Source organism: Protopterus annectens, chromosome 5.part0 (genome assembly GCF_019279795.1).
Source record: "Protopterus annectens isolate FY-2018-M chromosome 5.part0, PAN1.0, whole genome shotgun sequence".
In the NCBI taxonomy this organism is placed as follows: Eukaryota; Metazoa; Chordata; order Ceratodontiformes; family Protopteridae; genus Protopterus; species Protopterus annectens.
In genome coordinates, this window is record NC_056735.1 from 266076936 (window position 1) to 266095596 (window position 18661).

Sequence of the window (18661 nt, forward strand, 5' to 3'; positions counted from 1 at the left end):
TATTTTCATACTCTGTTCTAAATGACGTGAGCATTGTAAGCAACAAACTGTTATCACTAAAACAACAGCAGATTAGAAATCAGCTGTAAACCGATAAATCACTTGCAGGGATTTTCTTAATCAGAATTATAACTTTTCTCCAGAAAGCTCCAGTATCTGGGTACATTTGTATACTAAGGAATATAGAATTACAGAAAGCACCACATACCTGATTAAAATATTTGTTCAGAGTTTTTGGTATAAAAAGTTTACTTTGTATTTAAAATTGTTACTTTATTATGCGGAAGATATGTATTGTGAAGTTTTATTAATCCTGAGACAACATAAAGGATTAAAGAATTTGCAGCATTAATTGCCTTATCCGTTTAGAATATATTTATAAGCTGGGGCATGTAGTTATATCTTTATTTATTTTAATAACAGCTTGACCCTTCCATGTGTATCACATTCCACCATTGTGTGTTTTATAAACAATAGTAAAATACAGTGCTAATGGCATTAAAACTTGAACAATAAATTTGAAAATGATTCTCCTGTTTTTCCACTAGTCAAATGAAGAAATGCCAACAATCTTGCTATGACGTTTACACAAGCTGAATACAACTAACAAAGCAATATGACGTAATGCTGCATTGTACAATTGTACTGCCATCAGTTTTTCATTAGGTTTATAAATCCTGTGCATGATTAATGGTACACAAATGGCCTTATTTCCATTTCACTGGAATGTGTTTTCAAATTTTGATCTATATAGTTAATATTTTGCTTTGGTTATTTTATAAAAGTGCACAGAAAACAGTGCATTTTTTTGAAACTGTGGTACACCACAGATGCCAGACGTTAAGGATCTAAAAAAGCAAATTAGTGCTTGAAATTCTGTTAGTTTATATAACTGTGTGCTAGGAAGTGTTTCATGCATGATAAACCTGCTTACTGTTTCTAGCCTGCATGCAATAAATTGTTTTTCATTTAAAAAGAATGCTCATTTCCACATCTCCCAATACTCAATACAGACTCCATTCTTAACACTCACTATATTGCTTATTTAGAATTAAGGTTTCTTAATATACATTTCCTAAATCATCTGGAAAACCACTGATCAAGGCAAAAGGTTAGATAATAATTTAGAGTTATTTTATCATACTATAACCTAGCTTCTTTCCAAAATTGCTTACTTTGTTTTGTCAGTAGGTAACATTATTTGCCTCTTTCTTAATATGAATTATTCATAGACATGTGATTGAGGATTTTGAGCTTATAACACATTGAAATCTATCATGACATTCCCAGCTGTAATAACATGATAGATTTCAATATGTTTTAAGCTCAAAATCCTTGGCCACATCCCTGTGAATAATACATATTAAGAAAGAGGCAAACAATGCGTATTATTCACATTAACATGACTGAGGATTTTTAGCTTGTAAGATATTGAATTCTATCATTACAAGGGTGGATGAGGGGCAGCATGGCGTATAGTATTGATGCTTCAAAGCATGAGGCTCACTGGTTTGATTCTCACCTGGGATGTCTTATGTGTGGAGTCTGCAAGCCCTCACTGTGTTCATGTGGATTCTCTGCGGATGCTCTGGTTTCTTCCCACATTACAAAGACACGCAGTAGGTAGATTGGAAACTCTAAATTGGCCATAGGTGTGAGAGTGCATGCAATTGTGTGGTATGGAAGAATAGCCATGGTAGATGATTGTCACTGTTGAACCAACACCATGACCTCATTAGCAAAAATGTTAAAAAAAAAACACAAAAAGAAAAATCTAGCAATGCTAGACTTTACACTGTGTAATACCTTAAACCTCTTGTATTCGAGATGACATGGGATATATGCAAATTACCCTTTGAACGACATCAAGGAGTTTCAGCTAAATGGTAATTCTGAATACCCATGACTTTTTCTTTCAAGTCTATTTACGGCCAGTTTCAGGCCAATAAAACCAAACCATACTAGCTGTGGACATGCATGTTTCTGCCTTCTTATGGCATCATCAACACAGCATAAGTGGAATTTTGGCTAATGTTTGGAATCACAGGGTTGTTGTACCCAAATGATATTCATAAACATTAGGGTGACTGCAAAATATCCCTACTAACAAACTAAAACAATCAGTTAAAAAAACGAAAAAGAAAAATCTAGCAATACTAGACTTTCCACTGTGTGATACCTTAAACCTCTTGTATTCAAGGTGACATGGGATATATGCAAATTACCCTTTAATGACATCAAGTGTTTCAGCTAAATGGCAATTCTGGATGTCCATGACTTAAGTCTATTTATGGACAATTTCAGGCCAATAAAGCCAAACCCCACTGTGCATGTCAACAGCTAGTGGAGTTTGGCTTTATTGGTGTGAAATTGTCCATAAACAGACTTAAAAGAAAAAGTCATGGACATTCAGAATTGCCATTTAGCTGAAACACCCGATGTCCTTAAAGGGTAATTTGCATATATCCCATCTCACCTCGAATACAAGATGTTTAAAGTATCACACAGTGGAAAGTCTAGCAATGCTAGATTTTTCTTTTTGTGTTTTTTAACTGATTGTTTTTTATGTGTGACCTTTTTACTCATTGTTGTAGTCCATTAGCAAAAATGGCAAAAAAGGGGTTGTGGTTGGATGGCTTGCAGCTGGAGATGCTCTGCAGTATACCAACTCCTCTTTTATTACAAATTATTTTATCAATAATCCATGACTAAGTGTAGGTAACACTGGGTTTACTCAAGGTTGTAGTGATTTAATCATACAGCTATGGGTAAATCTGCAATTACCCACACACAGAAATAGGTTATTATTATACAATGCCAATATTTCTTAAACAACAAAATTGCTTGTTAAATAAATAAAGAAATTGTTACCTTTTTAAATAATGGCATTTTATCTTGGAACTTCTAGTAGTATTTTTTATCATCTTCTCTGACTGGGGATGGATTCCTAACATACTGTGCTTGCATGGAACACATATACACCAACACTTGCACAATACATTAGGTTCAATGCAGGTTATGCCCCCTCCTTATATTATAGTTTCATAGGTTCATAGGTGTATACTAGGCCAACAACCACTAGGGCCCTCATAAGCCTGGTTATGCAACCCAAATGTGACCCATGAATTTGATTTATGTAGGTGGCGATTTACTGACTGCCTCTGTCCATCAGAGACATAGGAGCCAGATCAGGGGTCAGTTTCTGATTACCCATCCATTGGTCCAAATTGAGATTAAAAAGGGACATGGAGGAACTCTGCTTCACATGGACAGATAGCTTGTTTCAGAGAATGGGAATTCTCTGAGAAACATATCTGTCTCTCCAAATGTCCTATTTATGTCAAAAGCAAAATGTATGTCTTTTAATGTAGTAGTTCTGATGCTCTTGTTTTGCAGATGTGCAAAAGGTTAATCAAAACAGGGCCCAAGGATGCCATGCATGCCAGGCAAAGAAGTCTGTATGATATTGAGTAAAGAGAAATGATTTTGAGGAGATCAGCATAGGACATTATGTTTAGTTCCTGTACTCTTTTTTAAGGAACCTTTGTGAACATTCCAGTTGTTGCATGTGTCTGGTCAGGTACATACCGAAGGGGGCATTATACTCTATGATGGGTCTGATGAGGGCCGAGTACAGTGGTATGATGACATCTCTGGACCTAGATGCCATGCCCTTGCTTATAAGTTGAGCAACATAGAAGGATTTTTTTACTGCCTTGGATACATGCTGGTTGAAGGCTAGGTTACTAACTACATGAGTTCCCAGATCCCTGACTAGTGAATCCATTTTTAAGGGTGTTTTATTGATGACATAGCTACCCAGGGTGGTAGACCTTCCAAAAGATACTATGATATATTTCTTGATATTGAGTTTTAAACCATGGCTTTGGCACCAAGCATTTCTTTCCATTAGAGCATCTTGAAGGGTGTTCTCATCTTGAGGGGGATTCAATGACTGCTCCCCAGTTTGCAATCATCTGCGAACTTGGTCAGCCAAAACCTTTGACATTGGGTTTGATATCCGAGAAGTAGATGCCAAAGAGGAGTGAGATGAGCACAGAGCCCTTTGGCACTCCACTGGCGACCGGCCTCTTTGTGGAGGTGACTTCACCAATTCTAACTTCCTGGGTCCTGTCAGTGAGCCAGTTACTTATCCAGAGTATAATAAATGGGTTTATACTTAGTTTCATAAGTTTGTTAACAATGCACGAGTGGGGTATTCTGTTAAATGCTTTAGCCAGATCTAGGTAGGCAGCATGCACAGCTTTCTCATCATCTACTGCCTTAGTATACTTTTCAAAGTCCACCAGATTCAGTAAGCATGACCTTCCTTTGACAAAGCCAAACTGGGATGGAGTCAGTGTCTGGAGGTCTCTTACATCCTTGTTGATAATTTCCATGATAATTCTTTCCATGGCTTTGCAAATAAAACTAGTCAGACTAATGGGTCCACAGTTTCCAGTATCTGTTGAAGGTCCTCCCTTATGAAGGGGGTGACTATTACTGTCCTCCATTTATGTGGCACAAACCTGTTTTAAGGCTATAGTGAAATAATAACTCTGGAGGTCCTGTCAAATCTTATTTTAGACTATTCAGGAGGCATCCTGGGATGTTATGGGCCAACTGAGGCTGTGTTATTGGCTTTAGTGAGTGCAGCCAGTACATCCCTAGTTATAGCTGGAAGGGTTATGTTTGAGGGTATTTTTGACGGGATGGTTGGGAGGTAAGAAGGGGATAAAGTTAGAACTGAATTTGTCTGCTAACAGATTTGCTATATCATAGGTTCATAGGTTCATAGGTTTGTACTAGGCTAATGGACCTGAAGCCTTTACAAGCCTAGCCCATAGGATTACCCTGGCATCATGCTACCCGACCTTAGTTCCTAGTACCTCTGTCGAGTAGAGCCACTGGAGTGATTCCCAGGGTGAATTTTCTATTTCCCATCTACTCATCAAGATTCCTCTTGAAGAGGGCTAGTGAGGTGCTCTGCTTGACATGTATGGGAAGTCTATTCCATAGCATGGGCAGTCTCTGGGTTATGAACCTGTCCCTCCAGCATGTTCCATTGATTGTGGTAATGAGGCTGAGGTCTCTGGAGCGTGTGGTGCGGAGGGATTGGGATTTCTTTAGATGTAGCATTTCTAACAGCGCTGGGTCAGATATGGCTTTGTAAGTCAAGCAGAGATCGCCTCTAAGTAGGCGATATGAGACAAAGAATAGTTGGAGTTTTTTGAGTCTGTCCATATAGGAAAAGTGTTTTAGGCCTAGGATCCTCTTTGTGAGGTACTTTTGTGGCCACTTCAGTTGTTGCAGGTGTCTAGTGAGGTACATGCCAAATGGGGCATTGTACTCGATGACTGGCCTAATGAGGGAAGAACAGAGGGAGACAATGACCTCTTTCTTCCTGAATGCAAAACCCTTAGTAATGAGATGTGCCACATAGAAGGATTTTCTGACCACAGTGGCAATGTGGTGGTCAAAATAGAGGTTGCTGTCAACCTGTGTTCCTAGATCTCTTATAACACCTTCTGTGTTCAGTGGACTACCATCAATGTGATAATTCAAGGGAACCAGGTTTTTCCCAAGGGGGATGATGATGCATTTTTTGGCATTGAGCTTAAGGCCATGGTTCTGGCTCCAGTTGCTGGTCTCATTGAGGCCTTTCTATAGGGTGTCAACATCACTTGGGGAGTTAATAATAGCTCCCAACTTGCAATTATCTTGACTTCAGAGAAGTAGATACCAAACAGGAGAGGACCCAGGACCGAATCCTGTGGGACTCCGCTTGTGACTGGTCGACAGTCTGACTTGGAGTCAGCTACTTCACACTGTGGGTTCTATCTGTGAGCCAGTTTGCAACACACCTCATGATATAGGGATTGATGCCTAGCTTACTGAGTTATTCTATGACTCTGAGTGGGGAATGGTATCAAAGGTCTTGGTCACATCAAGGTAGGCTTATGAACCACTTTGCCTTCATCCACAACTCTGCTGACTGACTCATAGAAGTCAACCAAGTTGAGCAAGCATGATCTACCCTTCACAAACCAAACTGTGTAGGATCCAGAGTTTGGAAATTTCTTATATCCTTGTTTATTAGGTCCATGATGATGCGTTCCATAGCTTTACATATCAGACTCATCAGGCTAATGGGGCGATAGTTCCCAGGGTCTGTAGTTGCTCCTCCCTTGTGGAGAGGGATCACTGTAGCAGTGTGCCATTTGGTAGGGACAAAGCCTGAAGAGAGGCTGTGATTGAACAGGGCACACAGATGAGGTGCCAGTTCACTCTGTAGTTCATGAGGAACACAGCCGGGGATATTGTCAGGTCCCATAGAAGTTGTATTCTTGGCCTTGGGCAGCGCTGTTTTAACCTGTGCAGCAGTAATACTAGGTGCCTGACAATCTTCTGGTATTGTGATTGGTCCTTTGGGGGGAGACAGGGGTAAAGTTGGCACTGAATCTGATGGCCAGTATATTGAAAATATCTGTTGGCTCAGTATAGGAGGTACCATTGTGCAGTAACTCAGAGCAAATCTGGGTTTTGCCATGGAGGTTCTTTACATAACTATAGAAAGTCTTATGGTTGTCTTTACTATCTGCTGCAATTCTGTTTTCATAGCTAGTTTTAGAAAATTTGATGAGGGATCTCAACCTTTTGCTGAGGCAGATAAGGGAGTTTTTCCAGTCTTGGGACTTCACCTTATTCCACATCAGTTTCCTTGTTCTGTTGTAGAGTTTGTTTATGGCAGGAGACCACCAGATTGTCTTCCTTTTTTTTTTGAGGAGAGCATCTTGGTTCTATTGGGTATGGTGAGATCCATGCATTTGTGTACATGTTTGTACAGTGCATTGGTGTATGATTCGGCGCTCGTGTAACTATTCTCCATTGGCATGGGTGCCGTGAAGCTAGCCACCTCTGTTTTTAGGAGCCCAAAGTTAGCTTTGGAGAAGTTTTTCATGGTGGTTACCTTTGGGGGGTGGGGGGAGGGATATGGCTTTTCAAGGTGATTAGTTTGTGGTCGGATCTAACCAGGGAGGAGTTGACTATTGGTGGAGAGCAACGGTCACCTATGTTAGTAATAACCAGGTCAAGGATGTTGCTAACTCTAGTGGGGGTAAGAATGAGCTGGTCCAGGACATTGGATTTAATGAATTCCAGAAAGTGTTAGGCAAGTGTATTGGTACATGAGTAGTTTTCCCAGTTAATGGAGGGGTAGTTGAAGTCACCCAGTATGAGAGTGATAGATTGGACTCTAATATTTTCCAGGGTGCTTAGGAACATGGAGTGTGAGTCTTGGGACATGGTTGGGGACCTATAGCAGGCTACAATTTGAATCACTGTCTTACCCAATGTTAGCTGCACCTAAGTATCTCAGATGTGTTATGTTGGGCCACTAGTGTGGAGGTGTGTGCATCCTTTATGAATATGGAAACACCACCACCTTTGGAGTTCGGTCCAAGTTCTGGGGCCGAAAGGTGTGGAATGAGTTACAGCCTAGTAGTGCAGGGGTGCTTTTTGCTGCCTTGAACCAGCTCTCTGTTACAGCACAAATGTCAATGTTCTCCATTTTAAGGAGTGCTTCAAGCGAGTGCATTTTGAGATTTAGACTTCTAGCGTTGAGCAGCATGACCCTCAGATTACATTTTTTTGTAGCTGTTATGGTGGTAATTTGGTCTTTGGAACACCACCTAAAATAGGCACTATAGGGGTGGCAAGAGCCTTATCCAGAAGCCCAGGGGTGACAGATGCAGGCCATCTCTGGCAAAGCATCGAGGTCTGTCAGTCATGTCATCCCAGGCAAACAGATACTGGATCCCCTTAGAATGACCCCAGAAACTTAGCCAATTGTTGAAATCAATCATTTTCTGCTTGTACTGTGGTGTCATTCTAGGTGATGGTAGGATGCTGCTCAGGGCTACGGTCATACCCACCTGGGCTACATAATCTGAGAGCTCCTCCATGTCTCTTTTCATGTAGTCCACTAGGCTTAGTGAATGTGGCACCATTAACCACCAGTTCAGCAGACTGATGTGTGCTGCCCTTGAGGTTTCTGACATATCTGTAGAAGGCCTTATGGTTTTCTTTCACCTGGGAGGGTATCTTAAACTCAAAGCTTCCTTTGCTTGACCTAATTAGCCATTTTAGTTGCCTATATACTTTGATGAGAGAGTTTCTATTTTTATGGGAATTACCCTTCCTGATTTTTGCCATAATCTTTTTTCCTTTTGTTGTATATATTGTATAATTTGGGATGCCACCAGGGCAATTAATTTCTGGGGCTATTCCTGGGCTTACTTCTGGTAGGTAGAGGAGCCTCTATCCAGCCACTGACATGGTTGTACAGAGTTTCTGAGAGCAATTCAGCAAAGGCTGCTGTGTTCTCTGGGTTTGGAGGGACACTTAATTTTGACAATCCATCACTTAATAAAAGTTAATTTGTCTTGGAATTTTCCTTAACTGTTATTGGTTTTAATGGGATTATCGGGCTGATTTTAATTTCAAAGGAGACAACTTTATGGTCAAACCTTACCAGGAAGGATGAGACATGGGGAGGGGTGGTGTGTGCAGCATTCTCCCATATTTGTAGGGATAAGTTCCAGTATGTTGGAGCCTCGAGTAGGTGTATTCACTATCTGGCCGAGAATGTTTGTCTTTACAAAGTCCTGCAATCTCTGTGCCTGCAGAGTTGAGGCTGTGTAGGATTCTCATTCTATAGAGGGGTAATTAAAGTCTCCCATGAGTAAAGTGTTGTGTTAAATTATATGTGTCTCCAGTAGGTCTAAGTATGAATTGTGAAGTTCTTGGGACATAAAGGATGACCCATAGCCTGCTAGGATATGGTATGTGATTTTATCTATGGTGATCTGCATGTGGAGGTATTCTAGCGGGTTATCTTGTTTGAACACTCTAGAGATATGCCTGTTACTTATGTATATTAAAAACAAACCTAGCAGAAATTTCACACTGTGGAGGGTATGAAGTTCACTCCTTGAAATATGTTATGCGCCTAGTTTACTAATAAAATTCAAACTTTAAAATATGTAATACAAAATAATAAAATAATAGTTAGTCCACAGTTGAGTTAAAAATGGAATATCATTTTATTAAAACACACAAACAAGTGATCCTAGTTGAGTATAATGAAAAGTATTAAAGACATTCATTAATTTATATATAATCAGGTTATTTGGAGCAAGGGGGTGGTTACAGAGGGTGGTTCTGTAAAGAGCAATAAAAGCATTAAATTCATTCCTTTAACCAAGTCCTCCTTTCCCCTTAACACCATAGTATAAACTGAGACTGGCTACCTTAGAACTGAAACTTAAAAGCTAGAGACAAATTAAAATATATAATATAAGAACAGCTTATTAAGGCTAATCTACTAATCCAGACTTTATTAGTTAAGAAACCAGCCAAGTAACAAAATGACTAATTAATTTACAAAAAGTAGTGGTAGATCTTTTTTTTAATTATTTTGTTAGTGAGTTAGAAGTTAGCCTTAATAAGCTGTTCTTGCATTATATATTTTAATTTGTCTCTAGCTTTTAAAGAACAACAATGGGATGGATTCTATTATTAAATGCTCAGCTTCTCTGTCTCTTTTCTCCCTATTTACTGTCCCTGCTATGAATAAATAACAATACAGCATTTAAAATATTTTAAATTGACTGTTTCTCTCCACTAGAACAATACTTTACTGTACTGTGGTGGTTTCACTTTCAACAAACTTTTGTTTTGCCTTGAAAAAGCTTGCTGCAGTCTCCAATTCAGTGATGTCATAAAGACCACTGAATATAGGTAGTTTTCTGGACAGTTACCTCCCCAAACTGACATCACAAAAACCCACCCATGCTGTGATGTCACAGCTCCCTGGTCCTTCCCCTACCCATGCAGAAAATAAAGGCTAGAACACAGAAACAATACACGAGTCAAGTCTCCTGCTGTGAGCTGTCAATCACAGCAGAAAACAACTCAAATTACCCTTAGCACTTTGACAGCTAGGGAAGTTAGGTGTGAAGGGGGATGGGAGATGAGTCAAAGTAGTTCAATTCAGGCTTCACAAAAGACTGCAGTTTAGCCATTCTAAAAAGAAGCAGCAGTAAAATGCACTTTGAAAGTCTGTTCTGTGGCATTTGCACTGTTTGTGTTTTAAGTAGTCATTGAATGGCAAGAAGTGTTACTTAATATTAACTGACTGAAAGACAGCAGTGCATTCATGTAAAAGCAATGCAATGACAGGAGCTTTAGGAAGAAAGAAGCCTGCATGATGTAATTTTTTACAGACAAGCACTGAATTATGGGATACATAGAGGCAGACTGAACAATCAGAATTACTTCAAGATGCCTGACCCCATGTGGTCCGATTCAGAAATTACATATAAAAATATTTAAAAACCTGTAAATAGTCCCAGAATGGTGTTAAAATGTAGGAAACACCAAACCATGATGAAATAAACATTTTTTTGAGTCTGTGAGTGCGGTTCTCCTTTAAGTTTCAGTTCTAAGGTAGCACAGTCTCAGTTTACACTATGATGTTAAAGGGGAAGGGGGACTTGGTTAGAGGAATGCATTTAATACTTTTATTGCTCTTTACAGAATCACCCTCTGTAACCACTCCCTTGCACCAAATAACCTGATTATATATAAATTAATGAATGTCTTTAATGCTTTTCATTATACTCAACTAGGATAACTTGTCTGTTTTTTCAATAAGGAATATTCTATTTTTAACTCAACTGTGGACTACCTACTATTTTATTATTTTATATTACATATTTTAAAGTTCAAATTTTATTAGTGAACTAAGTGTATGACATATTTCAAGGAATGAACTTCACACCCTCCACACTGCAAAGTTTCTGCTTGGCTTGTTTTTGACCCAGTATAAGTTACATACTGGGTTTTCTGAGACTTCGAGGGATACCATGGATTTTTCTTTTTTTATTGATGTATATTGAGACACCTTCTCATTTAGCCCTTTTCTATGCAGTTACTAGTCTAAAAGTGTGGGAAGCAATGAAACCCTGCATGGCTGGGGTACTCTATGACACTTTAAACCATGTCTCAGTAACTGCACAGATTTCTGTATTCTAGAGTATGAGGAGGGCTTGGAGGGAGTGTTGTTTTTTGTTTAGTCTCCTGACATTGAGCAGCAACACACAGAGGTTCAGTTCAGCTGATTTTACTATGACACAGGATTGTCAATTTGGCATTGCCTAAAAAAGGCACTATGGAGGTGGATAACATTTTTAGCTAGTATTCCAAAGTAGAGAAAAGAAGTGCAGACCATCCTTGGCAAAGCAACGCAGTCTGTTAACTACGTCCTCCCAAGCTGACAAATATTGGATCCCCTTAGAATGACACAAGAAAGGCAGCCAGTTATTAAGTCGATCATTTTTTGTTCATATTGTGGCATCATCCTCAAGGATGAAAATATGGTCTCAATGCTAGGTTGATACCAGCCTAAGAGACATAGTCTGAAAGCTCCATAATGTCTCTCTTCATATAGTTCAGGGTGATACATCTCAGGTCATTTACAGCTACATGGACTGTGACAGAATAATACTGGTACCTGTGGCATAATGACTTCAGTGTATATCTGAGTTGGTGGATTCTGTCTCTAGATAAACAACTAACAGTTATCTTCTTTTTGCTCATCCTGGTTAGAAGGGCATCAGTATATTTTACAATGGAGCCCCCCATGATGAGAGTCATGGGAAGTGTGTTGCTGTGCTGCATTCATCTATTTGTGCAATTGAAGGAATCTGTTGCATTTTGCTAACCATAAGTACAATTTTATACTGTATTTTGCACTGTTAAACTGTAGTTTGCTATATTGCTGATTTTTAAAAACTGTTTTTGCTGAATTGTTGCACTTCTTGTCCGCTACAGCATAGACTAGATTCAGACCTGCTGAATCTGGTTCTGTTTGTTAAATTGAGCACAAAACCAGGCTATCTTTTGTTGGAGGCCCCCCCTGCACCCATGTGGCAGGATAGTGCAGTTAGGACTCATCTGATTGAAGGTTGCTGAAACGGCTCAGTTTTGAGCTTTTTTATTGGTGAAACTGTTTAATTTAGTTTGCTCACTCTTGCTACATAACCCCCACATTTGCATGGGTTTGCGCTTGTTTTAATACAGCACCGCAGAGTTAGGTAACCAGCTACTGTTCTGCTGTATTCATCTGTTTACGCATAGTGCACCACCGTGCACCATCGCTCAGTGGTGTGCAGTGGGGGTAATCATTGGCAGTTATGGATGCAAAAACTTCATTAGATAAATTTTCCCCTAGTAGCTGCCTGTGATCCGACTGAAAAGTCCTGAAATTTCCATCAGCTGCTCAGAGAGCACCTCAGCTGCACTTTTGCCCATTAAGCAGTCCCAAAACCACCAAATCTACAATAGCCTCATACCATTTAGAGAACCCCCACTAGAATAGACCCTTTATAGAGCACCCCATTAGTAGAGACCCTGCTTAGAGCACCCAGTTATACCACACTACTCCATTTTCTCTCCCCACTGTGAAAACAGGTTTTAACTTAGCATTATGGATGGTCAGTTTCCCTCCATTTCTTCTACCAGCCTAATTGACATTGGTATCCTGAGGCAGTGTAACAACTGCCTCATGTACAATGACAACCGTCTACTCCTAAATCACTCAAGTATAATTTGTGAGACATGCATCTACATTAAGAATCTGGAATCCTTGCTCCCTGTCGTGTACAGAACAGTAACACTGAACAGTCTGTCAGCTCACATACTACACCACCTATGCAAACCTTGCACTCAACACATAAAACATCATACACAGAGGTACTTGGCAGAAACCTACCTAAAAAACAAAGACCTTACAAACATAAACATGCTACAGCTAATACAGCACTTAGAGCACTCAGTACATATAAAAACACAAGCAGCAATATCTCACCAAATAAGCCTCAAAGGCAAAGCACATCTAAACCACATTTTGTTAGTCATAGGTGACTCTGTTGTGAGACACACATATGTCCCACTCACCAGGTTGGACAAGGAGAAGGTTACAGTCAGCTGTCTATTGGCTGCCAGGATCCTTCAGATCACAAATGCACTCAAGTCTCTCAACAACAAATACCATTTTGACTCCATTATAGTTCATGTTGGTGTGAATGGCTTGAGACATACCTCACTGGACTATACGAAGAAAGACACAATTGAGTTCTCTGAATATGTGTCTGAGGCAGGTATGGCTCTAGCCTTGAGCAACATTCTACCCTTAACTAGGATAATGCCACATTATAAACAAAAAATGATTAACATCAATAATTGGCTTAGTGTCTGGTGTCATTCTAAGGGGATCCAGTTCCTGTCAGCCTAGTATGACATGGTTGATAGACCATGCTACTTTCCCAGAGATGGTCTTCACCTGTCACCTCTAGGCTTTTGGTTACTGGCTAAGGCACTTGCCTCCGCCATAGTACCACTCACAAATAAATTAAAGGTTATACTACTAAATGCTAGGTGTTTAAATCAGAAACTGCGCTCCCTGGAGGATGGTGATATCTGTGCAGTCACAGAAACTTGTTTCAGGGCCACAGGGAGTACCCTGGCCTTGCAAACCTAAAATGCTTTCCCCACTTTCAGACCACAAAATGAAAGTGTGAGAACCTAAGGCAGTGGAGTATCTGTCTTCATCAAAGATAAATATACCTCTAGACTCGCTAGAGAGGAAAACTCCATGGAGTTTTTCCAAGTTCAACTAACTGTGGTTAAGACCCCCCCTTCAAATCATCATTAGCTATAGACCCCCTTCAATGAACCAAGATACCCTTGCTGCTTATTTGGACCTACTTGAGTCAATCAAATTGCAACCAAACACTCCAGTCATGGGCGATTTTAAATAGCCTTGCATTGACTGGGAAACTTATATGAGTACCAACATGCTTGCACAAAGGTTCCTGGACTTTGTTAATACTTATGTCCTGGAACAAATAGTATGCGACCCCACAAGGGGCTCAAATATTCTTGACCTGGTCCTCACCAACATTTGTGACCTTTGCACCACCACAAGTATAGGACCCTCACTGGTTAAATCTGATCACAAATCAGTCACATTTGAAGTAGCTATAATACCTGAACCCCTTGTAGGTGATATCTCACTAATAAATTTCACCAAAGCTAATTATGCCATCCTAAGGGATGGCATAAATAATTTCCAAGCTCCTGTTCCCACAAATGGCACTGACAACTATACTAAGGTATACACAAATGTCCTGTACAAATACTTATACAAATGTATTGACACAGCTGTACCTGATACCATCAAAACAAGATCCTCAAAAAAAAAAAAAACAAGCCTCCTTGGTGGACATCTAGCATTAATAAGTTATACAACAAGAGGAAGAAGTTGTTGTCTAAAAATAAAAATAAAAGAGAGGTCCCAGCACTGGAAGAACACCCTCCTCTGCTTGAACAAACAAATATGACAACTTGTAAAATCCTCTTAAAAAAATTAGCAACAGTAGCTAAGTATACCCACAAAGCATTCTTCAGCTATATTCGTATCCTAAAAGATAGGACCCAGACGTGTGGTGATCTAGGTGTGGATGGCATAACACACACTGATCCTGCAAAAATAGCTAACCTATTAGCAGACTATTTGGTGCAAATTTCAGCCCCCTGCCCCCTCCAAACATTACACAAATAATTCCCTCTAAATCTCCCCTACCTTGCATCTTCAAAGAGCAAGTCATTAATGCTCTCTCCAAGGCCAAAAACACCGCCTGTATGAGACCATATGGCATCCCAGGTTCCATTTTAAATGGTCTAAAACATGAGTTTGCAACTCCATTAGGTAGTCTGTTCAACCACAACCTGAGTACTGGTTTCGTCTCTGCCAAATGGAAAACAGCAACCATCACCTTAGGTAGTCTGTTCAACCACAACCTGAGTACTGGTTTTGTCTCTGCCAAATGGAAAACAGCAACCATCACCCCCCCTTTATAAAGGGGGTACAGCAACAGCCCTTGGGAGCTGCAGAACCGTAAGCTTAACCAACCTTATCTGTAAGGCCATGGAACAAATCATCATGGACCTTATAAACAAGGATATAGGTGATCTTCATACCCTTGATCTGACACAGTTTGATTTTGTCAAAGGCAGGTCATTCCAATCATTGAATCCCCAATCGATGTCAATATATTTCAAAAGGGACTTACACAAACCAATGATTGGTGCCAAATCCATGGACTGAAACTCAGTGCTAAAAAATACATCATCATCCTCTTCAGTAAAAATTATATCCCTGCAGACTATCATATAAATAATAATACCCTAAGTAACAACTCAGTTGTGAGAGACTTGGGAACGCAAGTTGACTGTAGCCTAAACTTTGACCACCATGTGTCGACTGTGGTAGGAACCTGGAGCAACTTGAGAGACCTCAGAGATTTCTAACCAAGAAAACTCAGACTCTCCAGCACATGTCATACATTGATAGACTGAAGTCACTGTCACTGTACTCAGTAGTGTACAGACTACTTAGAGGAGACTTGAGCCTGACCTACAGACCAATCTCGGATCCAAACTAATGGAAATGCTGCACATCTGCAAGTCAAATGGGACAAGGGTCACCACTCCAGGGACTTTAATCTGGCCTGTGACATAAATAGGACCTGCTGAAGAGACAGATACGTCTCTCAGAGGTTGCCATTCCTCTGGAATAAGCTATGAATTCACATCAAACAGTGCTCCTCTATGATCCTGGTTTAAGCGTAGCCTGGATGACTGGATGGGAAACAGTACATTTCTGCTGAGGATTTCACTTATGATCCTCCTAGATATGGGCAGTCATTCATTCCTCACTACAAGGCTTATAAAGACCTTTGGGTCAAAAGCCCAGTAACCACCTATGAACCTAAATGACTAAGGCTCAAAATCTCACAGGTGTACACAGCTCTGCCACCATTGTGAGTTAAACTACAAGACTATGGGCCAGCAGGGTTTAAAATAAAAAAATGGATAGTTTTTAACAAATAATTCTACTTGTGGAAATAGAAGCATAGAATAATGCAGAAACACAGTCTTCCCACAGCTTTTTATAAATAACACTAAGGTCCCAGAATAAACTTAAAAATGCAAACAGATGGAACAGAGCAGAAAAGTGCAAAGTATTATTACCATACAGGTCAATAAGTGCAACTGAAACATTTAAGCAGAATTGAAATAATTAATAATTTAATTCTTTGTTTTCTATTTTTTGAAAAGCTAGTTACTCACAGTTCCACGTCTCTCCAAGTCTTGGATAAAAGATGCACATTTCCTACAATTTACATGAGGAAGCCTATAAACTTCTGATCTCCTGGTGGTATGTTTAAATTGCCTTTTTAATGTTTTGTTCTTTGCTTGCTCATTTGGTTTGAGGAAGGGTGAAATTTCATTTTTTACCCTGTTGAATTATGGAGTGGAGAACACAGTGGCTATGACATTTGCTTTTTATAGTTATAGATAACAAATCTGGCTTGACTTTGCTGCTGTGGGAGATGCTAGAATTTACAAAAGGCACAGTAATTCCTTTCTATAATGGGGGGGGGGTGAATAATAATTCAATTTCATTGTTCAGTTTACATTGCTGGGATTTTTTATACCAGTAAATCAAAGTGGTAATACTGCATATTCTGGGACAAGGAATTATACATTATGTAGTCCCATTTACTGGGGGCAATGAAAATACTTAACACTAACCATTAGTTTAATGAATAAATGAGAAGGTTGAAGTAAAGAAATACCCCACAGATTTACAAAGCCCTGTAGAACGTGCAGGATTAGTCTAAGAGCTATTTTCGACAATATGGCCAACCTGCTATCCAGGAACGAGCTCCCGGGACATGCATGTGAGCTCTTAGACTAATCCTGCACAGACTGAGCTCCTGTATGCAAATTACCCTCATTTGCAGGTGAAAACCATGCAAATGAGGGTAATATGCGATCCAGGAAGCTGTCAGCTCTCCGTGCAGGACCAGTGCAGTGTGCAGAAATGAACTCGTTAGTAACTGAGTACATTTCTGCAATCTACAAAACGGAGCTATGACAGCTGCAAATAAAGGCTGCATATCATTGAGGAAGCATGCCAATGACCAAGCAGAAGGCCATTGGCATTGCAAACAGTTTAAAAAATAAAATAAACAACTTTTATTTTTTTTTTCGCTGATCTCGCCTGTTTAAGCATAAGGCAGTGGTGCGCAAATGGGATTGGGGGGAAAATCATAAAATAAGCCTAAAATAAGCATTCTAACTAAAATCAGTATTCTGCCATGCAAGTCAATGGCAGGCAGAAGACAACCTGGTCAGTGAGTAATGGTTGCTAAGGGGGGAGGCTCAGTGTGGGACATGTAACTATGCATTAGCAGGCAATACTATGCAAATGAGGGAAAGGTTAGTGAATCCCAGATATTCCCAGGGTGTGAGGCAGGTCCCAAGAGTGTAAGAGTATAAATAGCTGGGTGCAAGACTACGATATAGGTGACATCATGGGTGTGTGTGTTAGGCATTCTGTAAGTGGATTGGAGACCTGTGGCTCTGGTTTGCTCCTAGCTTAGCTAGGGGTGTGTCTAAACCTGCCTAGCACTCTTTACAAAGTGTAAGTGGGTGTGCGTGCCGGAAAACTGGGTTTTACAGGAAGAAAAAGGAAGTTAAACCAGGAAAAAGCAGCTCTGTGCACATTTGAGCACTCTGTTTGTGTGGCGCGCACATGGGCTTAAACAGGGAGGCAATGGGAAGGGAAAACAGCAGTAGGAAGGTAATCAAAGAGAACTACCTTAGCTGACAGGTGAAATGCATCAGAATCAGCCAATTACACAGGCAACAGACCAGCCCAGCTCAGCACACCACTATAAACTATGCCTTTCCCCCTTGTTTTTCCCAAAATCTCTGCACCACCAGTGTATACAGATGGGGAAATTTTTCAAAATGAAAGCAAGAGAAAAAATGTTAGGGGCTGCTTTTTCTATCATAAACCAGCATGTGCAAGAGGCTGTGGGTGGTGCGGATGTGAATGCTGCTGAGCAACCCACAGTGAGGAGAAGGAGAAGAGTGTACAGACCCAGAGTAACCTACCAGGGGCTACATGAGCTGGAGATAGTGGAGTGCTATAGGGTGCACAGGGACCTCCTACTGCAAATTGTTGAGCTGTGCTGGCCACGCTTGACACACAGAACTAACAGAGGGGAACCCATCCCAGTGGATACCAAGGTATGTGTAGGCCTAAGAATACTAGCTACAGGTACCTTCCAAAGGCCAACTGGAGATAGGATGGGGATTTCACAGGCATCAGCATCCAGGGTACTCCACCAGTTCTTGGATGCCATGTCAGCACATGTTGGTGAGCATGTATATTTCCCCATCACCCGTGAGGCGTTGGCCAGCAATATGCGTCTCTTCCACCAAATAGCAGAATACCCTGAGGTAGTGAGTGCAATAGACTGCATGCACATATGCATGAAAGCACCACCAGGTGAGCGGGGTAGGGTCTACATCAACCGCAAGGGCTTCCCCTCCATCATCTGCCAGGTCATGTGTGATGCCCAGGGCATAATAATGAATGTGTGTGCTGGCTGCCCTGGAAGCTACCACGATTCCCTCATCTAGCATCTGATGCAGCTGTACCAGATATTTGCCAATGGGG